General features: G+C 44.2%; 2 long non-coding RNA genes across 11 annotated transcripts in view; both read left to right on the top strand.

Annotated features, from left to right (window-relative positions):
- The first annotated feature begins 4,224 nt into the window (after positions 1-4,224).
- LOC142449818 (uncharacterized) overlaps positions 4,225-19,484 on the top strand; it is a 101,289-nt gene continuing 86,029 nt past the window's right edge. For 3 of the 10 annotated variants that reach the window (XR_012784881.1, XR_012784888.1, XR_012784885.1), the window contains exon 1: positions 4,234-4,498. This is a non-coding gene — a long non-coding RNA (uncharacterized LOC142449818). Of the gene's footprint in view, positions 4,499-19,484 lie in introns of all 10 variants that reach the window. The other 7 variants (XR_012784887.1, XR_012784883.1, XR_012784880.1 and 4 more) reach the window with 6 other exon arrangements.
- Positions 4,508-18,491, top strand: LOC142449820 (uncharacterized). The gene is made up of 2 exons (XR_012784890.1): positions 4,508-5,026; positions 17,167-18,491. It is a non-coding gene; the product is annotated as an uncharacterized LOC142449820 (long non-coding RNA).

Raw genomic sequence — 19,484 nt, 5'->3', positions numbered from 1 at the left:
AAATGAACGCTCCATGGGAACACCCCCACCAGTGACTGATGGGAGAGTGTAAACTCTGATGGAGTGTGATAACTCCGAGGTCTGCAGTCTGCACGATGGCATTGTATTTGTCCATGGAATTGAGTTTGGACCGCCCACTGTGTTGGATGGTCTGAGAGAGGCCCTTTCAAAGACTGCTTTTCCTTTCACACACACCTGCCAACCATCCACCAGTGTTTTCACACTTCCAAAATAAACTGCATCCATCCAGGCCCTGTCTCAGAGTGTACTGTTGGGGAGGCCAAACACCTGTTATGTGCCATGAACTAAGACAAGAATTCGCTGACAGAATAATGATGAGCTTGTGTGATTCCAGACACCAGTCACAAGCTGAAGATGTTTTATGGAAATCTACTACAACAATGTACTCTGTAGAATTATATACTGTCAGGTTTACAACTTGTGAAGTGATTGAAATGGCAGCTGGCATAGAGCGTCAACTAAGTAATTCTTATTTATTATATTTATTATTCTACATTGGGTGTTTAGTAGGTTCTTGCTAAAATACAAGTTCTCGTGAAAAAGTAGGGTATTCATCGCTTAGCAGCCACTATAATTTTAGAGATAATAAGTTTATCAGAGAGGTGTTTGTTTCTTCTTGAAGGAAGGAGACGCGAAGCAGAAGTCTGAAAGGTGGTAGGAGGAGCAGGGTAAGCTGATTGTTAAAACTGGGAGACGGGAAGGAACTGGAGATGCCTAGTGGTCAAGGACCAGCCTGGGAGCTCCTACATGTGAGGCTGGTGACACACATGAGGGCAGATGGGTTTAGGCTTCCAAGGTTCCCAAGCACTTCAGTGAAATGTTCCAGTGCCAAGATATGAAGCTAGGTTGTGGTTGTTGACTGCCTTCCGGTTGGCTCCAATTCATAGTGATCCTATCCATGCACAACAGATGCAACACTGCCGAGCACTGTGTCTTCCGCCCCATTGTCATGTGTGGTATTTACGTACCTTATTGTGGCCGCTGCATCCCTCTATCTCCACGAGGCTCTTTCCCTTTTTTTGCTGACCATCAGCTTTAGTAAGCATGTTGTCCTTTTCTGTGGAGTTGGCTCTCCTGATAACATGTCCAAAGCTCACATCCTGGCTGTACTTGCTCCAAGACAGATTAATTTGTCCTCCTGGAACTCCATGGTACTTTTAATATGCTTCAATCGTATCATCACTTGCACATGTTAATGCTTCTCTGCTGGCATTTCTTATTCATGGTCCAGCATTCACACTCATGTAAGGTGACTGAAAATATCCTAGTTTGGGTTAAGTATACCTTAGTCCTTAGAGTGACATTGCTTTACAGTTCTAGAGTGTAGGGATCTGAATTTAGGCTACACTTGATCGTAGCCAAAAGGCCGAGAAGCAATAGGGATCTGAATTTAGAATGTTGGCCAGGCCATATTTTCTCTGCGTATTAATTGCTTCTTACTGATCTCTTTAAAGTTTTGAAAAGCAAGGTTGGCACTTTGAGGACTAAGGTGTGCCTGACCCAAGTCACGGTATTGTTCAATTCCCTCATATGCATGTAGAGGCTCCCTGGTGGTCTAGTGGTTACACATTGTGCTGTGAACAACATGGTCAGCTGTTCAAAACCACCACCATCTCTTCAGGAGAAATATTGGGCTTTCTACTCCCATAAACAGTTACAGTCTCAGAAACCCACAAAGGGTTACTATGATTCAGCATTGGCTCAATGGCAGCGAGTTTTTCATATGTATGTTAAACTTGGACATTGAATAAGGAAGCCCCAAGAAGACTGAAAATACTGTGGGCTGCTACAAAGATAAACACATCTGTCTTGAAAGTACAGTCAGGATGCCCCTTAGAGCAAGGATGACAGACCTCATCTCAGGTACTTTGGCCATATAAGGAGAGACTTGTCCCTCGAGAAGGACGTCATGCTTGGTTAAGTCGTGGGGCAGTGAAAAAGAGGAAGACCCTTGTCAAGCTGTATTGACACAGTGGCTGAAGCCATGGGCTCAAACATGAAAACAATTGTTAGTGTGACACAGGACCAGGCATTGTTTCATTCTGCTGTACATGGGCTCGCTGTGAGTTGGAGCTGACATCTAACTGGTACACAACACCAACACCAACAACAACAACTTCTGTTGACTCTAGGCATTCCTTGACTCTGCAATGAATTTCCACATGACTATCTTCCCCCTGTGTGTCGCTCTGTGTTTCTTCTCCTCATCTATAAGAACAGCCTTCAGATCAGATTAGGATCATTCTGCTCTGGTATGACCACATGTGCTTCCAGGTAACAAGATTTAGGACATGATTTTTTGGGATGGGAACATGATTCAGTCCATAAGAGCCGATATCTCGATTTAATCAATTGCAGCTCTACAAGGGCCAATCTCCTTCCATTGATTCTCCAGAAGTCAGACTGAAAGGAACAAGATGCAAATGGAAAAACACTTTTCTACCACAGGACCATCATGCGGATTAGCAAGCATTTCTAATGTCAAAATACCTTCAGGACTGAGGGAGGCCTGACCTCCCTGGATCAGGAGACCAGCTGAGACAAGCGTGTGCAGAGCTGGAGGGTTTTTCTCTTGAGTCAGCATATCTGGGTCAACATCATGACTTCCTCTTCATTGACCTTGTGATCTCTAGCAACTTCCTGGACCTGCAGTGACTTCATCCACAAAATGTGACTGATGATATGAATAATTTTCGCATCCCAGTGTTGTCAATAAGGATGAATGAGACGATTGGAAGGCCTGATACATAGGAAGCAGTTGATAGGTGTAGTCACTATGCCAGGATTGTTAGAAGGGGAAGAAAGTACCTACACTGGATTCTAACTTCTATATTTCTATGGCTATGTTTGGTCAACCCCTAGGAAGCATTGGGATTAGACTCACTTCAGTGGGCATTGCTGATATGCCCTAGATATTTCTTCTCTGTATACCGAACGCTGTGTACTACTCAGACCCTCAGCTCCCTCTCTGTGATGGTACAACCTTGGCCTGTACCTAGGGCAGGCAGAACAGTTGGTGGATTAACACCCCAGATCCCTTGTCCTCTGGATGAGGTGATTTTCAGGCCTTTCAACAATGAATCCAAGAGACTCCACGCAGAATTGAGTTCTAGCTGCCCACAGCAGTCACTCACGGAACAGCACTCTCTTTATTAGCTGTTGCTTCCCTCCTTCTCTCATTTCCCCATTTCCCAATCAGTCTCGTCTAGGTTCACTTCTTCTTTCTATATTTATCTTTTAAAACAATGATTAATCATTTTACTGGGAGCTCTTACAGATATTGTAACAATTCATACTTCAATTAGATCAAACATAATTGTACAATTGCTGCCACCATCAGTTTCACAGCATTTTCTTTCTTCTTGAGCTCGTTGATATCAGCTTCTCTTTATCCTCTTCCTTCCTCCCCAGGAATCCAAATTATAATATTATATATTATTGTTATTATTTATTTATTGCTGCACTTTACTTCTCCAATGTATCCTGTCACCTGCACTTCTGTTGTTCATTCCCCTTGCGTGGGGTTATACAGTCTTCATTGCTATCCGCCCCCCAGCCCCACTTCCTGCACCCTCAGGGAATCATTGCTTCAGTTACTGTTTCTGAAATATCTTGGTTTTCATGAATCGATCTCAGTTATAGAAAATGGACCTAAAAATGTCTGGCAAGAATATTGAGGTAAAACAAAGTCCATAATGGTAAGGGGGAGTAGAGGTTAGTTGTGTGCGTCATCAGTGCTCTACAGCATCTAGGTTCAGTTCTTAAATAAATTATTGTTGTTAGATGCTTACCAGTTGACTTTGACTCATAGTGTCCTCATGGGGTAGAGTAGACTTACCCATAAGGTTTCCTAGGAGCCCTGGTGCTATCGTGCTTATGATTTGGGATGTGATCCTCTTGTTCAGCAGTTCAAAATCACCAGCAGCTCTGCAGGAGAAACACTGGGCTTTCTACTCCCGTAAACAGTTACAGTCTTAGAAACCCACAGGGTGTCACTAGGAGTCAGCATGGACTCAATGGCACTGGGTTTTTGATTTCGTCTTTATGGAAGCAGATCACCTTGCCTTTCTCCCCTGGAGCCACGGGATAGATTCAAAGCACCAAACATATGGTTAACAACCAAGTTCTTACCCCAGGGCTCCTGTTAAATAAATAGCCTGCACTAGCATTCTTCACCCTGGGTTCATTTCTGGGGGAACCCAAACCATGACACCCAATGGCATCCATCTTTTAACAAGTTCAGCACAGGCCAAATGAAGTGCAAGACTGTAGAGCTACCTGTGTGCAGTCGTGACTGTCTAGACAGCCAGCTCAGGTCCAAGCAAAGTTGTGCTTGCCTGAATTATTTGGGTTGGCTGCCCAGGCAGTCCTGGACTGCCTCCAACATTCTTCCAGCCCCCGCTTTCCTTTAGCTTTGGAGACTTAAGCTCCGAAGCTGGCAGGCTCCAGATGGGAACAGCTCACAATTCTGCGAAGGGTGAGTGTGAGCTGCTTCTGTGAGCAGGCAGGCTGATAGAAACATAGCTTTTCTCTTGGTTCCGCTGGGAGCACCCGGGTTCCCCCAACAGGGCACTAGGGAGCAGGAGCCACTGCCTCTGCGGGCAGAGGTGGGAAGCTGGGCTCTGTGCCGCAATCACTGTAAGGTTTGAACACAGAGCTGGAGGAGTGTGTGTGTGTGTGTGTGTGTGTGTGTGTGTGTGTGTGACATAGTCACCCCATTGGAGGCACAAACAACAAGCCCCCCTTAGTGTGTTATCCACCCCTGGGTGGTTCCTGAGTTATGTCCGTGGCTCGTATGGGGTAGAGGTTCTGGAGTTATCAACCAGGTGAGCAAGGTCAAGCTCCCTAGTGATAAAGTCATATATTGGTACGTACCCTTGGTGTGAAGGAATCCTAGTGACATTGTGGGGCTGCAAGCTGGGGTGCTTATTGCCTTTCAAAGTCAGCCCTTCAAAACCACCAGCTGCTCCTCCGGAGAAAGATAAGTCTTTCCGACTTGCTGGAAGTAAGTTTGGTTTATTCTTGATATGATGTGACGAAAATGCTTCTCTCTCTGTGGAGTTCCTCCTCAAAACACATGAACTCCTTCCGCTGTTCAGTTTATTTGAATTCATAACAACCCCATAGGGCAGAATAGAACTGTCCCATATGGTTTCCAAGGCTGTGATTTTTACTAAAAGGAAGTCTTTGTAAGGACTGCTTGTGGCACAATGGGTTAAGTGTTGGGCTGTTAGCTGAAAGGTCAGTAGTTCAAAGCCACCAGGAACTTGGCAGGGGAAAGATGAGACAGCCAAATTATACAAAGATGTACAGAACTGGAAACTTTGCGGGGGCTGTTCTACTTTCCTATAAGCTTGCTGTGAGCTGGAATGTTCCCACCCCACAAGGGTGTCCTGTACTCATTTGCATTGTTAGCTAATATTGTCAATCCCTGTGGTAGTTACATAATCTGGTGTCAATTTAGGACTTGAGAGGATTAAAAGTGAATGGGTGGAGTCTAGTCTGTCAATGGGATCATGGCTGATGGGGCCTCTGTGTGGGCGTGGCTTTCTCCTGAGAATTTTGGGAATTTCGGAATTTCCTTTTTGGAGGCGGGAGACAGACTCTCTACAGACAATGTGCCTTTCTTTGGAGACGCTGTACTGACAAGACACATGCTTCTGTGCTTTGAGAGCTGGAGAAGCCACAAGGACCTACACTGATGCAACCAGACCTATGATGCTAGAGAAGCCACATAGAGACCCCTATCAGCACTGAGATGCTCACAGCCCCACTGATCCAAAGACTTTCTACCTGCTGGCCTGTGATTGTCCTGCATTCAGTGGCATTGTATGTGTTTTGTGAGTCAGAAGACATTATAGATTGGTATTGGACATATGGGCTAATATCAGACTTAAGGACTTGATCTGGAATGGGCTGGGATGTTTTCTCAATGTTCGTTTACTCTTGTATATAAACCTCTTTCTCATATACATATGAGTATATGAATTTGTTTCTCTAGTCTACCCAGACTAACACAATCCCCTTGGTGGACCACAAGCATCTCACATTTCATAGTCCTATGAAGTCATTTTAAGAGCCCTGGTGGCTCAGTGGGTTAAGCATTGGCCTGCTAACCACAAGGTCAGCAGTTCAAACTCCCCAGATGCTCCACTAGAGAAAGATGAGGCTTTCTGCACTGGTGAAGATTTGCAGTCTTTGAAATCCACAGGGACAGCTCCAGTCTGTCAGTATGTGAGTCAGAATTTGACTCTATGGCAGTAAGTTTGGAGTTTACCCAGTCATTTGGTAGAAGTTACAAAGAATATCTCCAAAAGAGTCATGTCAAATAATCATTAGCAATGTACTTTGCTAATGATTTATGAATTTTTGGCTCATTAATGGCTACGTTTGTGGCTGCTGTCCAGAAGGTGGGTGTTCTGAACCCGCCAGTAGCTCCATGAGAGATCAGACTTGGCGTTCTGCTCCCCTTAAGATCATCGCCTCAGAGACCCTACAGGGACAGTTTTTCTCTGTTGTATAGGGAGGCTGTGAGTTGGTATCGCTTGATGGCACACGGCAGAAACAACCGCACACCGCAATTCTAACAAGCACGCCACACTGCCATGATAGCGTAAGATGTTAATGACAGGAAGGGCTCAGCAGAGAAAATGCTTTGAACAATGAGGATGGCAGCATGTACACAAATGTGAGTGATGCGACTGAGGTAGGGATTGTTATGAGAGCTGTAAGTGCCCCCAATCAAGTGATTTCAAAAAAAGAAAGAAAAACCCTGTGATTGCCTGAGCTAGAAATCATTGTGGTGTCTTCAGCTCTGTCTTGTTTTTTGGGGGTTTGGCTCTTCCACCTTGTGAGGCCAGAGCCCAAACTGTCCTTAGCCCACGATAGAAGATTCCTGGGTGAAAAAGCGTTGCAATGCCAGGGACCCTCTGACCACAGGCACCGGGGCAGCTGTGCTCTCAGATAGAGATTATTGTAAATTTGATTATGGTGGATTGAACCGTGGTATAATGTGATACTTTGTCAGTTGACTTGACAAACCTCTTGACCCAACCTGAATTTGTTCTAGGCTTAAATAATTCTCACTTGTTCCATGACAATTTTTCCCTCATTTTAAAAATATTGCTCATGGTCTTTTGTTTCTTACAATTTATTTTTGCCTTTATATATATTCTTCTTTCTGATTTGTTTTTGATTCTTATTGTTTCTGTTGGTTTTCCCACTTTATGAAGCACAGGAGGAGCAGATGCCTAAGGGGCAATAACTTATGCGATAGTTTATCAAGATGATAAACTAGGAGAGGGTGAGGGGGGTGGTTGGGGAGTAAATAATGGATGCAGGAGAGGAGGGGGAGCACCAGAACTGCTTGTGAGGATGTACATACACTCTTTTCAAAAGCGACTTAACTATGCAAATGTATGATACGTGAATTTTATATCAAGAAAACTACTAAAAAAACAAAGAAACCAAAGTTAACCAATGGTTTCCATAGTAAAAGAGAAAAAGGTTTTGCTTAGGGGGCATTGAGTATACATTAAGGGTGGTGGAATGACTTGAGAAAGGATACCAATAATGATTGTACAATGCAGAGTACAATCAATGGCGCTGAATTAATACATGTAGAAGTTATTGAGTTGAGAATGTCATGTTGTGTATATTTCTTTCCACAATTAAAAAAAATGATTATGCGAATGCATACGAGGAAGAGAAAATGTTGTAGAACTGGTTGTGATAGTGATCACTGTCCTCCATAGCCTTCTAGAAATTGAGCACAACTCTTCTTGACATATTGAACCCTTGAATTGTATGATATGTGGATGACGTTCCAATGAAATGGTTTAAAAAAGAAAAGAGGAAAAGCATTTCTGGATGGGAACATATCTGGGAATGAAAATGGTGTCTAAATCAACTCTCCAACAACTGAAAACTGGAGTGGCTACAGGCATATTGTTGATGTTAGGTGCTATCAAGTCATGTATCATTGAACAAAACCACTGCCTACTCCTCAACCACCCTCACCATATGGCTTTGTTTGAGGCCACTGTTGCCGCCACTGTGCCCATCTGTCTCATGGAGAGAATTCCTCTTTTCCGTTCCCTTTATCAAGTATGATGTCCTTAAGTATGATACCAAAGTAGAGACCCCACTCTTTATTAACTGTGTGACGTTGGGCAAATTGTTTAACCCCTCTGGGCTCTAGTCTTCTCACCTTTAATAAACCATAGACCCAGCTTATAGGGCTGGTATCAGGATTAAATGAATTATGATTTGTATGATGCTTATAAAAGTTCCTGACAGATGGTAAGAACTATGTACATTTCTTGTAAGTAAGTAAATGGCAATTACTTGAAATTATTAGTTTATATGGAAGTACCAAGGTCCCTTAGGGCATCTAATGATTTGCTCTTGACTACTACAAGTTGATTTTAGAATCTATCCAGAGAAATTACAGAAGAATGGCCTGGCAACCAACTTCATAAGATTACAGCCAATGAAAACTCTATGAAGCACCATTTGACTCTGAATCATGTGAGGTCACTATGAGTTGAACTTGACTTAATGGCAATGTGTGTTCTGAAAGCAGTAGGATCTATGAGTGGTATATGGTAATTTACGTGTTAAATAAACTAGTCTCCTTATATATAAACTTATAAATCCCCATGATCTTTCTGACCATTTATTGACTATTAATTGCAAAATGCATCTGCTTTTGTTCTAGTACCTCCATGTATTTAGTGCTTCATCTTTAAAAGTTCACAGTTCCTGATACTTTTTCCACCCTGTTTAACAATAAAATTACCTGTTACATCCATATTAACTCCGCTCATCCTGGCCTGCTTCCAAAACCCTCCTGAGAGCAACCAGATTCCATCACTGAACACTGAGGCCATTCTGTCTCATTCCTTTGAAAACTCGCAGTAGCTCTTTGAAAAGAGCTTGTTTCCGGCTCCAGGTCCCTCATCTATTCGCTCTGCATTCCCTTTGACGTCTCACATGCCAGGAATGAAGTGTTTCGCCCACAGAAGTCGTCTGGATGGTATTCTGATGATGTGTGTGGTTCGGGAATTTGGGAATGAAGGGGGCAGGAATGGCTGACTCCTTTGTCTCTTCATGTCAACTCTGCCCCTGTTGACCATGGTCACTATTCCAACTCTGAGTCCCAGCTGAGCAGCTACAGTCCTTGCGTCGCAACTCATTTTCCTAAATTGAATTCATGGTGCTGGTGTTGGGAAGGCCATTTGAATGCTTATGGTGGTTAAAGCTGTCCTGAGGAGAAATGGAAAGTCACTATCAAGGAATGAGACCAGACGATTGGGTGCTTCATATCCTGGCTCCAAATGCAGGTGCCAAAGAATTTAGCTAGGATCTCACCACGGCCATGTTTTTGGAATAAGCTGCTGTTGCCAGCAGTGAATTAGAGATCAACACCTATTTGGATGAATGAGATCTTGTGTTTTCAGAATCAGTCTCATAATTTATCGTCATAACGGAGTCTTCCAATCTGTCTGGCATAAAGAATTGAGAAGAGCTCCTAAGCAGTTCTTGGCTTAATTTCCTATCACACCTTACTTCTCTCCAAAGGACTGTTTAGCAAATAACCCAAATACTAATGATTTTCCTTCTTCCGGAGGGACCAACACTTCTGTTTTTAATCAATGTTATGGACTTGGTGAATGGCAAGATCCACTTAACTCTAAACCAGCTGTCGTGAGATTAGTTGACTGCCATTTGCGAGAGTCCCAGGGAGATCAGAGTGGGACCATGCTCCATGCGATCACTTTTGTTCCGGTTGTTTTTTCATTTTCACCTTTTCATGGTGAATTGAGTGATAGTTGCAAAGCAGAACATCAGTTTTTCATTCGACAATTCATACACATGTTGTTTCAGGCTGTTGACCATAACCCCCACAATGCAACATCACTTCTTTCCAGGGGTTCCTAATTCCAGTCCTTGTTTTTCCATAACCCTTATGAACTGTGTCCTTGGGTAGATTCTGCCCTTTCCATCTCAAATGGCTGATTATAAAAGGTGTGCGTAGCTCCCTGGTGTCAATATTCTCCTTATAGACCTGTGCATTGTTTGGCTGAAAATTAAGCTGGGAAGGAGAGTTCATTTCAAGAACTGAAAGATCTAGATTAAGGACCGGCAAAGCTTTGAGATGGAAGAGTCAATCCTGACCTGCACAGCAACTTAGAAATTTTTTGAGAGCCATAAATATATTTTTATAAACAAATGAAGTCATGGTGATTTGAATAATAGTTTTCTTTTCATTTTCAATTTTACTTCAGAGACACTTAGAAGTACCGAAAGAGCCGCATATGGCTCTTGAATGGAAATTTGACAACTGCTGGTCCAGACTATAGTCATAGTCTAAGGGATTCCACCAATCTTCATGTGGCCAGTAAGCCTGGTTATCTGATGATGTTGAAACTGTCTCACATTTTTCTCTCACTCTATCAGGGATCTTCTAATGTGCTCTCCTTCAGAGCAGCGGGTGGTGGGAGCCGGGAACCCTCTCGTTCTCCTGGCCTTGGGACCACGGAGGCTAATGTTTTACAGTGCAATTGTTTCCACACATCTTCAATTTCTTTTCACTGTTCTTTACTCTGAATAGGGTGTGTTAGTCTGGGCTGACTGGAGAAACAAATCCAGAGACACTCATATAAGTATAAGAAAGAGCTTTATATCAAAGAGTAATTGTATATTAAGAAAACATCCCAGTCCAATCCAGGTCAAGTCAACAAGTCCAATATTAGCCCCTAAGTCCGATACGAGTCCATAAATTCCTCTTCAGACTCACACAGCACATGCAATGAGGCCAAATGCGGGAAGATCACAGACCAGTGGGTGGAAAGTCTTGTGGATCCAACGGCGGTAGAAGCATTTCAGCACTGGCTTGGGTCTCCACATGACTCCTCCAGCTCTCAGAGTATGGTAGCTCTCTGAGTGTGGCTTTCCAACAGGAAGGTGAAGCTGAGAGAAAGAGGCTCTCTCGGAGTTCTTCCAGGGCTCAGAAAGTCGCTGCAGGACTTGTCAACAGGAAGACTAAGGCAGGGAGAGAGAGGAAATTCTTTGAATAGTCATGAGAAGGCCACGCCCACAAGGAGGCATCATCAGGCTTTGGCCTGGCTGACAAGCTAGATTCCGTCCCTACAGTTATTTATCAAGTTGACATGAAATTATGTAGCTACCACATAAGGAGAGACCAATAGCTGCACCTGAGATGGCTGTTCATAAGCATTTGGGATCAGTAGCTCTTCACCAAAGCAGGATGTAGAGTGTTGTCCGTGTGGATTATGTTATGCCAATTGACCTTGGTGTCCCCCGAGTCCCCCTTGAGCCCCAAGTCCAGTGACTCATTCCTTGAAGGTGTTTGGTTATGTGTGAGCAGTTTTCATCACGTTGCGCCCTGGATGCTCCACCACATCCGTGGATATATTTACAGCAAAGGTAGATACTCATGGAAAACTATCCTCTATTCAATCTACATACAGTCACAGATATACACCCTGCTCTCCCTTCCCATACCTGTTCAACCTATGTGTCTATCAAGGCATTTGCTCCTATGTCACCATTCCTTCTGTTGCCTTTAACTCTTGCACTGCTCCTGGAGTCTTCCTCTGCCTCCATCATTTTTTGCTAATCTCCCTTTTATTATATAGGGCTTCTTCCTTCAACAAGGGAGTTCTGATTGTGTAGTCGTTATGAGCTGTACTGTTAACTGCAAGGTTAGCTGTTCGAAACTACCAGCCACCCCACAGGAAAAAGATATAGCTTTCTACTACCATAAAAATTTATAATCTCTGCCCGGCTATCAAAAGATATAGCATCTGAGGTCTTAAAGGTTTGAAAGTAAACAAGCGGCCATCTAGCTCAGAAGCAGCAAAGTCAACATGGAAGAAGCACACCAGCATGTGTGATCATGAGGTGTCGAAGGGATCAGGTATTAGGCAACATCAGAACAAAAAAATCATATCATTGGGAATGAGGGGGTGCTGCAGAGTGGGGACCCAAAGCCCATCTGTAGGCAATTGGACATCCCCTTACGGAAGGGTCGCAGGGAGGAGATCAGCCAGTCAGGTTGCAGTGTAGAAACAATGAAACATACTACTTTCCTCTAGTTCCCAAATGCTTCTCCCTTACCCCACCTCACTATCATGATTCCAATTCTACCTTACAAATCTGGCTAGACCAGAGGATGTACACTGGTACAGATAAGAACTGAAAACACAGGGAATCCAGGACAGATGATATCTTCAGGACCAGTGGTGAGAGTGGCGATACAGGGAGGGTGGGGTTAAAGTGGGGAACCAATTACAAATATCTACATACAACCTCCTCCCTGGGTGACGGACAACAGAAAAGTGGGTGAAGGGAGATGTCAGACAGGGCAAGATATGAGAAAATAATAATTTATAAATTATCAATGGTTCATGAGGGAATGGGGAGCGGGGAGGAAAGGGGGAACATGAGGAGCTGATGTCAATGTTTTGAGAATGATGAGGGAAATGAATGTACAAATGTGATTTACATAATTGATGTATGTATGAATTGTGGTAAGAGTTGTATGAGCCCCTAATAAAATGATTTTTTTAAATTTATAATCTCAAAATCTCACGGGGGCAGTTCTACCCTGTCCTATAGGGTCCCTGTGAGTCATCATCGCCTCGATGGCACTAGAGTTTGAAGGTATTTTTGTTTTGTTTTTTTTCTCCCCTTCAGTGAAGTTAACTCATTTCTACCCTGTGAAGTTGATTTTAAAATGGCTGATTTTCAGAAGTAAATCATCAGGCACTTTCTTGGAAGTGCTCCTAGGTGGACTCAAGCTGGCAACCTTTAGATTGGCAGCCTAGTACATTAACAGTTTAAACCACCCGGAGAATTCTCACTTGATTCCACTTCCTAATTCCTACCATAGCTCCGACTTTCACATATAGCTCAACATCATTGGTAGTGCTAGAACACAGCTGCCCTGTGTAGCAAGGAGAAAGGGAAGATGAGATGGGGGTGGAGGAAAGCAGAAGAGAAGGGTTCCCTAACAAGGACTTGGAGGTTTGCTGTTGTTTTGCTAATTTCCCCCTCAACTTGGGTGGGACTCATGGCCACCTGCTGAGGGAGACCAGAAGGGCTCCTAGACTTTTCATGCATGTGACCTTTCAGAAGTGGCTCTCCAGGACCGTCTACCCAGGCCTCACTGGGTAAGTTTGACCTCCAGTGTTTAACCATTTTTGCTAACTCCTCCTCCCATGGGTTTTCTTATCATTGTTGTCCAATTAGTGCTGACCCCTAGCAGCCTTATGTATAACCCAGAATTCGGTTCAGTGCTGTCCCATTTTCAGAATCATCACTATGTGTGCATCTACTGTTGTCGCCACTAGGTCAGTCCATGGCATCCTGTTCTCCGACCCTCTGCTTTGCCAAGCATGCTATCCTCCAGGGGTTGGTCCCACCTGATAGCATGGTCCAAAGAAGTGAGACAAAACCTCTCCAATCCCCTCCTAAGGAGTGTTCTGGCTGTGCTTTTTCCAAGAAAGATTGGTTCATTCTGCTGGCAGTGAGTCCATGGCATATTCAAAATTCTTCACCAACACCATAATTCAAAAGTATCAAATCTTCAGTCTTTCTTAGTTATTGTCTGACTCTCACATGCATATGAGGCCATTGAAAACATGATGGCCATTGAAAAGATCAGGCATACATTAGTCTCCAGAACTGAGATCAGAGGAACTCAAAAGCTATGAAAGGAAAGTGTCCAAAGAGAGATGGAGATTCAGCTGGTAGCCAAAAGGAGGGCATGGGGAATGATATTTGGGGAAGAAGAGACTGTGAACTCTGAAATATGACTCTCTCCTCAGTCTTGCTGCTTATAGAAACATCGATGGCATCGCCTCCCATGTGGACCACTGTATCAAGTCTGCTTTTTTGATAGGACACTTCTCCAAAGGAATTAGGGCCCACCCCACTCCACTGAAAGAAAACCTCCCTTTCTGAACAGGGTTGTATTTACAGATACAGGGATTAGGACTTCAAGACAACTTTGGAGGACACCATTCAATCCCCAACATCCCTTGCTCAAGCAAATTACTTGCAGGAGGAAGCCAAGCCTCCACAAATATTCTCTAGGCTGATACCCAATCCTTACACCCACACAGCATTTTTTAAGATGAATGATAGAGAGACATGGAATATTGCCTAAAAATGTGATATATCAAGCATCAGCATACTGGGGCTAGGAGGATTTTGAGGACTGACTTTTATCATGGAACAGTTCTGACTTTCTATTCATTGAAACTAACAATAATTTTACAGAAAAAAACCTCCTATGGAAATAATATGAAGGGTGGTGGTGGAAAGGACCATGGAGCAATAGTAATCAAGAAAGCATAAAATTAGCACGAAGATTGAGAAATAGCACAAAGGCACCAAACACAACAGAGAGCAAGATAGCAGGCACACACAATGTCTGGACATGAAACGGAGGACAGGGAGGCCACTGGAAGTCAGCAGAGACATGACTTTCCAAAATACATGGAGAGAGCAATCGAAATCTTTTAATTTACTCCACCTTTCTCTTGAACCAAATCCTTAAGGTTTGAAGAGAGTTTTTCTGTGTTTTCTGATAGTTTGGAACATTCATTATAGCAGTCATGGAGGTTAGACTTTTCAGAGATGCTGGTAGATGTTGACTCTTGAGCTCAAAGGCATGAACTTAGAGGACCCTTCAAACGGATGTTACCCATGGTTGCTCCTTAGTTTGGGGGCTGCCCCCCAAACCAGAATTTTTTCAAAGTTATGTATTTATATTTTTTTACAAAATGACCATATCATGTTCAAAGTGCTCTCTCCATTACACTTAATACATTTGTCAAATCTGTGATTCCTTTCTTGGAAATATTTTTCAAACTCATCTGTTTGGATGATGACAGCACCTCCCTCGTTTTTTAACCTCTTCTACGTGGTCAAATCGTTGTCCTTTCCTGCCCCTCTATCTTTGCAGAAACTAAAAGAAGGTGCACTGGGTGAGTTCAGGTGAGTCAGGTGCATGGGGCAAGAGAGGCATGCTGGGTTTTGCTGAAAATGACAGTGAGATGGCTGTGCGCAAGTGCATTGGTGTGTTGGCAAAACCAGCCTTCCATCTGCTACGAATCAGGCCTTATTGTCACATGTTGTTACACTATCTTTCAGAACCTCTATCTAGAAAGCTTGATTAACAGTGTGACCTGATGGAAGAACTCCAAATGCACTGCCGAGTTGACATGTTCGCCTGTTCTGGAAGTTGACTGATTTCCAGAACAAGGTTTGTCATTAATTGAAATTTCACCTTTTTTGAAACAAGAAAGCCACTCATATACTTGAGTGTTTCTCGTAGCACTGTCCTTGTGAGCTGTGTTCAACATCACAACATTTTCTGTGCCATTTTTCCTTGGCAGAAAATGAAATTTCACAGATGCACACTGTTCTCTTAAATTGGTCATCTCACACACACACACAAAGGAGTTCAAGTGAAATTGCTTTTCTGAAAAAAAATTCACTGTAACCAATGAGAACCTTCCCCGGTGATGCCACTGAGTGCACTAACTCAGAGTGAGCTGCTTGATGCTCACCTAGCAGGAAGAATTTTGGGGGAGTACCCTCTCATATGTTATTACTGTTGGATGCTTTTGAGTCTATTCCAATTCAGATTGGCCTAATGTGCAGCAGAGCAAAAGTCCCCAGTCCTGTACCCTTTTCAAAATCATTGCTATATTTGAGCTCATCACTGCAGCCACTTTGTCAACTCATCAAATATCTTCTTCTTTTTTGCTAGCCTTCTACTTTATTAAGCATGAGGCTCTTTTCCAGGACTGGTCTGTCTGGATTGCATGCGTCAAGTGTGGCAAAGCACCAACACCTTTGCTTCTTTATAAGTTCACCTTACTCTCCACATTCTTCACTGCATCAGTTCTTCTGTTATCTTACTCATTGTCTAGATTTCACACGTGTATGACGTTATTGAAAAGACCATGGCTTGGAGCAGGCCCCCCATCCTCAAAGGGACATCTTTGCTCTGTTACCCTTTAAAGAGGTCTTGTGCAGCAGGTTTACGCAATGCAACGCATCCTTTGACTCCTTGAGTACTTTCCGTAAGCAGTGATAGCCCAGGTTGGCTGTGAAGTAAAATGCAATCCTAGACAAAGTCAGTCCTCTCTCCATTTATGATGAGGACGTTTTTTGGTTCAGTTGTGAGGATTTTGATTTTCTTGGCATTGAGTCTTTGATCTCCTTGAGCCAGTGCCTCAAGGTCCTTTGTTTTCAACAAGCAAGGCTTGCTCATCTGCATACCACAGGTTGTTAGTAATCTCGCTCCTAGCCTGATGCTATGTTCTTCTTCATATAGGTCAGTTTCTCCCGTTACTTACTCAGCATACAGGTTGGCTGTGTATGGTGAAAGGATACAACTGGTCTCTCTTGCTCCTTAGTATAGATTTATCATATATTACATTTTTCCTTCAGAGCCCCCACAGCCTTCCTAATTGAAAAGCCAGGAAATGGTTCTTTGTTTCTTAAAAGCGGAAGCGATCGTGCTTACTTACAGTAAATCTCTGCCATTCCAGTTAATAGTACTGATTTACAAAGTCTGCTGGGGCTTTCCTGGGAGGGAAAGGAAATAGCCCCCTCCATGGCTGAGCAGCCCACTTACCACAGTCCCCTGGCTGATAGGAGAAGCATTGTAATAAAACCCAGCCTAGGAACACAGGTTTCGTTACACTGACTCCAACTGATAATTAGCTGCAAAAGTATGACAAGCTCAGGGAGTAAAAAAAAAAAAAGTTCAGCATGACTACATGTGGTTTTGAATCTAGATTACAGATTCTGGGGGTGGTGAGGGGTGGAGAAAGCCATGCTTTCAAGTAAAATGAGAACCTTGGCCGTGGAATGCTAGGACACCTCCTGGCCCCACAGGCACCACTGCCAAGCAGCTGGAACCACTTAGAGGGGGGCTGCGTCTTCCCACTCCCTGGGTCCCCTGCAATTCTGAATACAGTCCTGGGTAGCCCCAGGACAAGACGTGGGCCTGCAGGGGAGTCACTCCTTCCGTCTATGTGGTCTGTGTACATTTCTCAAGGAGCTCTGCAGCAAAGCTCCTGTTTGTTTGTGTTGCAGGTGTTTTTGCCCAAAGCCTACTACGTGTTCCTACTGCGATCGACTGGAAGCTAGGCCACTAATATTTCAACTACCAGCCAAGTGGCGGAAAAGTTATAGCGGAGCTTCCAGCTTCAAACGGGCTCAGAAGAGAGACCTGGCAATCTTCATCCAGAAAGGAGTCATTGAAAATGTTACAGTTCATACAAAGCATTGACTGGTGACCAGCAATATGAAGCCTGGGGCAGAACCGAGCAATGTTTCATTCTGTGATTCATGGGGGTGGGGGTGGGGGTGATGGGCCAAGGGGAGCGACTGATAGAAACAGGGAGTATATACCAGATTTCTTTCCTAAAGTCACATTTCTACTGAGTGGGTAGAAATGGATCCCTGGGTGATACAAGTGGTTTGGAGTCAGCTGCAATGTTACAAGTCGGTGGTTCAAATCCACCCCATGACACAACGGGGAAAAGGCTTGGTGATGGGCATTACATTTCTAAAAAGCACAGGCAAGCGAATCCTGTGGAGCAGTTCTATTCTGCATGCCCTTGAATTGCCAGGAGTCAGAATTAATGATGACCTTGGGTTTGATCTCGGTGTCTGGTGGGTGGAGTACAAAAATCACTAGCACCATTTTATGTGTGCCTTGAAAGATGGAGGCTCAACTCCCTGAGTAGCCGTGGGAGGACGATGATTTCATTGGAAAGACAAGTCTGATGCACACGGTTGGCTTCCTAGACACTCCAAGGTCACCCTGACCTGTGTTATTTAAAAAAACAATGCCTGAGCACAATGCACAAGGGAGCCCTGTGCCTGTGCCCACACCCCGCAGACCCGTGGGCTCTAGGTATTTGTAGCTTTCTGGGTGACTTTGGGCTCTGGTTTCCTGTGGGAGGAGGTCAGATGCTCACAGGCATCCTCCCTGAGGGCCATCAGTTGCCAGACTGCAGTGGGTCCCACTCCCTGCTGTTAAGTTCAATGGGCGCCTGCAGTCATCTATTTGGTTCCAGTAGGTGGGGTTTACACCCTACTTGATAATGGTTCCTATGGAGATCTAGAGAATAGGTCAAAGTTAAGCCGCCATCCTAAACCTAGGATCCGCCCATCTTGTCACATGTATACCCCCAATCCCTCCTCTTCCTATTGCGTGTAGGTCCCTAGACCACCTCCTCTCATTACTGTATTACCTATAGCACACCCGCTTCCTGTGATGTATGTCCTCACCTGTAATTAGGGGGCTTGCATGTCCCCAGAGAAGATAAAAAGCCTGGGCTAGCATTAAAAAGCTCTCTCTTTCCCTCCACGTGGACCATCAGGCGGGGCTGAGGTGAGCATGCTACTATGAATCGTGTCTGACTACATTTATTTCAATACTTCACTTCTATCTCTCGTGCTCTCTGTAACTTTACTATGATCTTTACTTATTATCGCTGTACAATTGCACCTACTGGACCCGTAATGATGTGTTAGGGGCTGGCTTCCCCTGAGTTTCCTGCTTCTCCTGAACTCTGGGTCTCTTACAGGTGTGTGACGGTGTAGCTCTTCCTTTCTTACCACCCTGTGACCATCCATCACGGAGCCCAGAACTGCTCCCTGTCGTACTCTCAGATCCCACCCATTGAAGACCATTACGTAGAGTGTAGTTTAAGCAGGGGTCTGGGGTGAAGTGCAGGAGAGATGAGACGGCAGGGTTACGTTGCTGGAAGCAACCGAAAAGGCAGCAAGAAACAGAGCTCTTCTCAAAACTCATCTGAGCCTGCATAGTCCTGTTAGTACTCCCGAAGACCACTGTGTGCAAATTAGCAAAGAGCTCGTGGTCCTCAAGAGCCTTTAGGATGATGTGATGGTGAATGGTTTTAGTAGCTGTGTGAACCAGGTTGAGCTCTCTCGCCGGGGCTATACAATACACAATTGACTCAGCTGCAAGCAAATGCTGATCTTGCCACTGGGATCCCCCCTCCCCCACCCCCCTTCCAGTCCACCTGTAGCCAATCCAGTTTCTTAAGTCTCAGTCTTCCTGCATCTTCATGCTCCCCACACCCCACCTTTAACCTTGTGTGGATCCTTATAGTCCACCCATTCCCTCCCTTTGGGGGCTCCATGGTGAAAGCCAGGTTCTTAACTTTATTTTGTAGACCAATAAATCCCTCCCATCTCCCTCCTATTCACCCTCCCCACCTCTCAACACAAATGGTTCCTCAAGGCATTTGGCTATCAATCCCCTGAGGGTTTCTGCTTCTAGATTTCGACACTTTCTAAAAAGAACTGATAGTCTCCCGGTTACACATTCTAAAACACCACCACCCCTTTAAGCAGGAGGATGTTTTAGGGAAGAAGGC

This window comes from Tenrec ecaudatus, chromosome 6 (assembly GCF_050624435.1).
Source record: "Tenrec ecaudatus isolate mTenEca1 chromosome 6, mTenEca1.hap1, whole genome shotgun sequence".
NCBI classification, from domain to species: Eukaryota; Metazoa; Chordata; class Mammalia; order Afrosoricida; family Tenrecidae; genus Tenrec; species Tenrec ecaudatus.
Note: the sequence above shows the minus strand (reverse complement) of the source record. Positions and strands in the feature narration are given on the sequence as shown.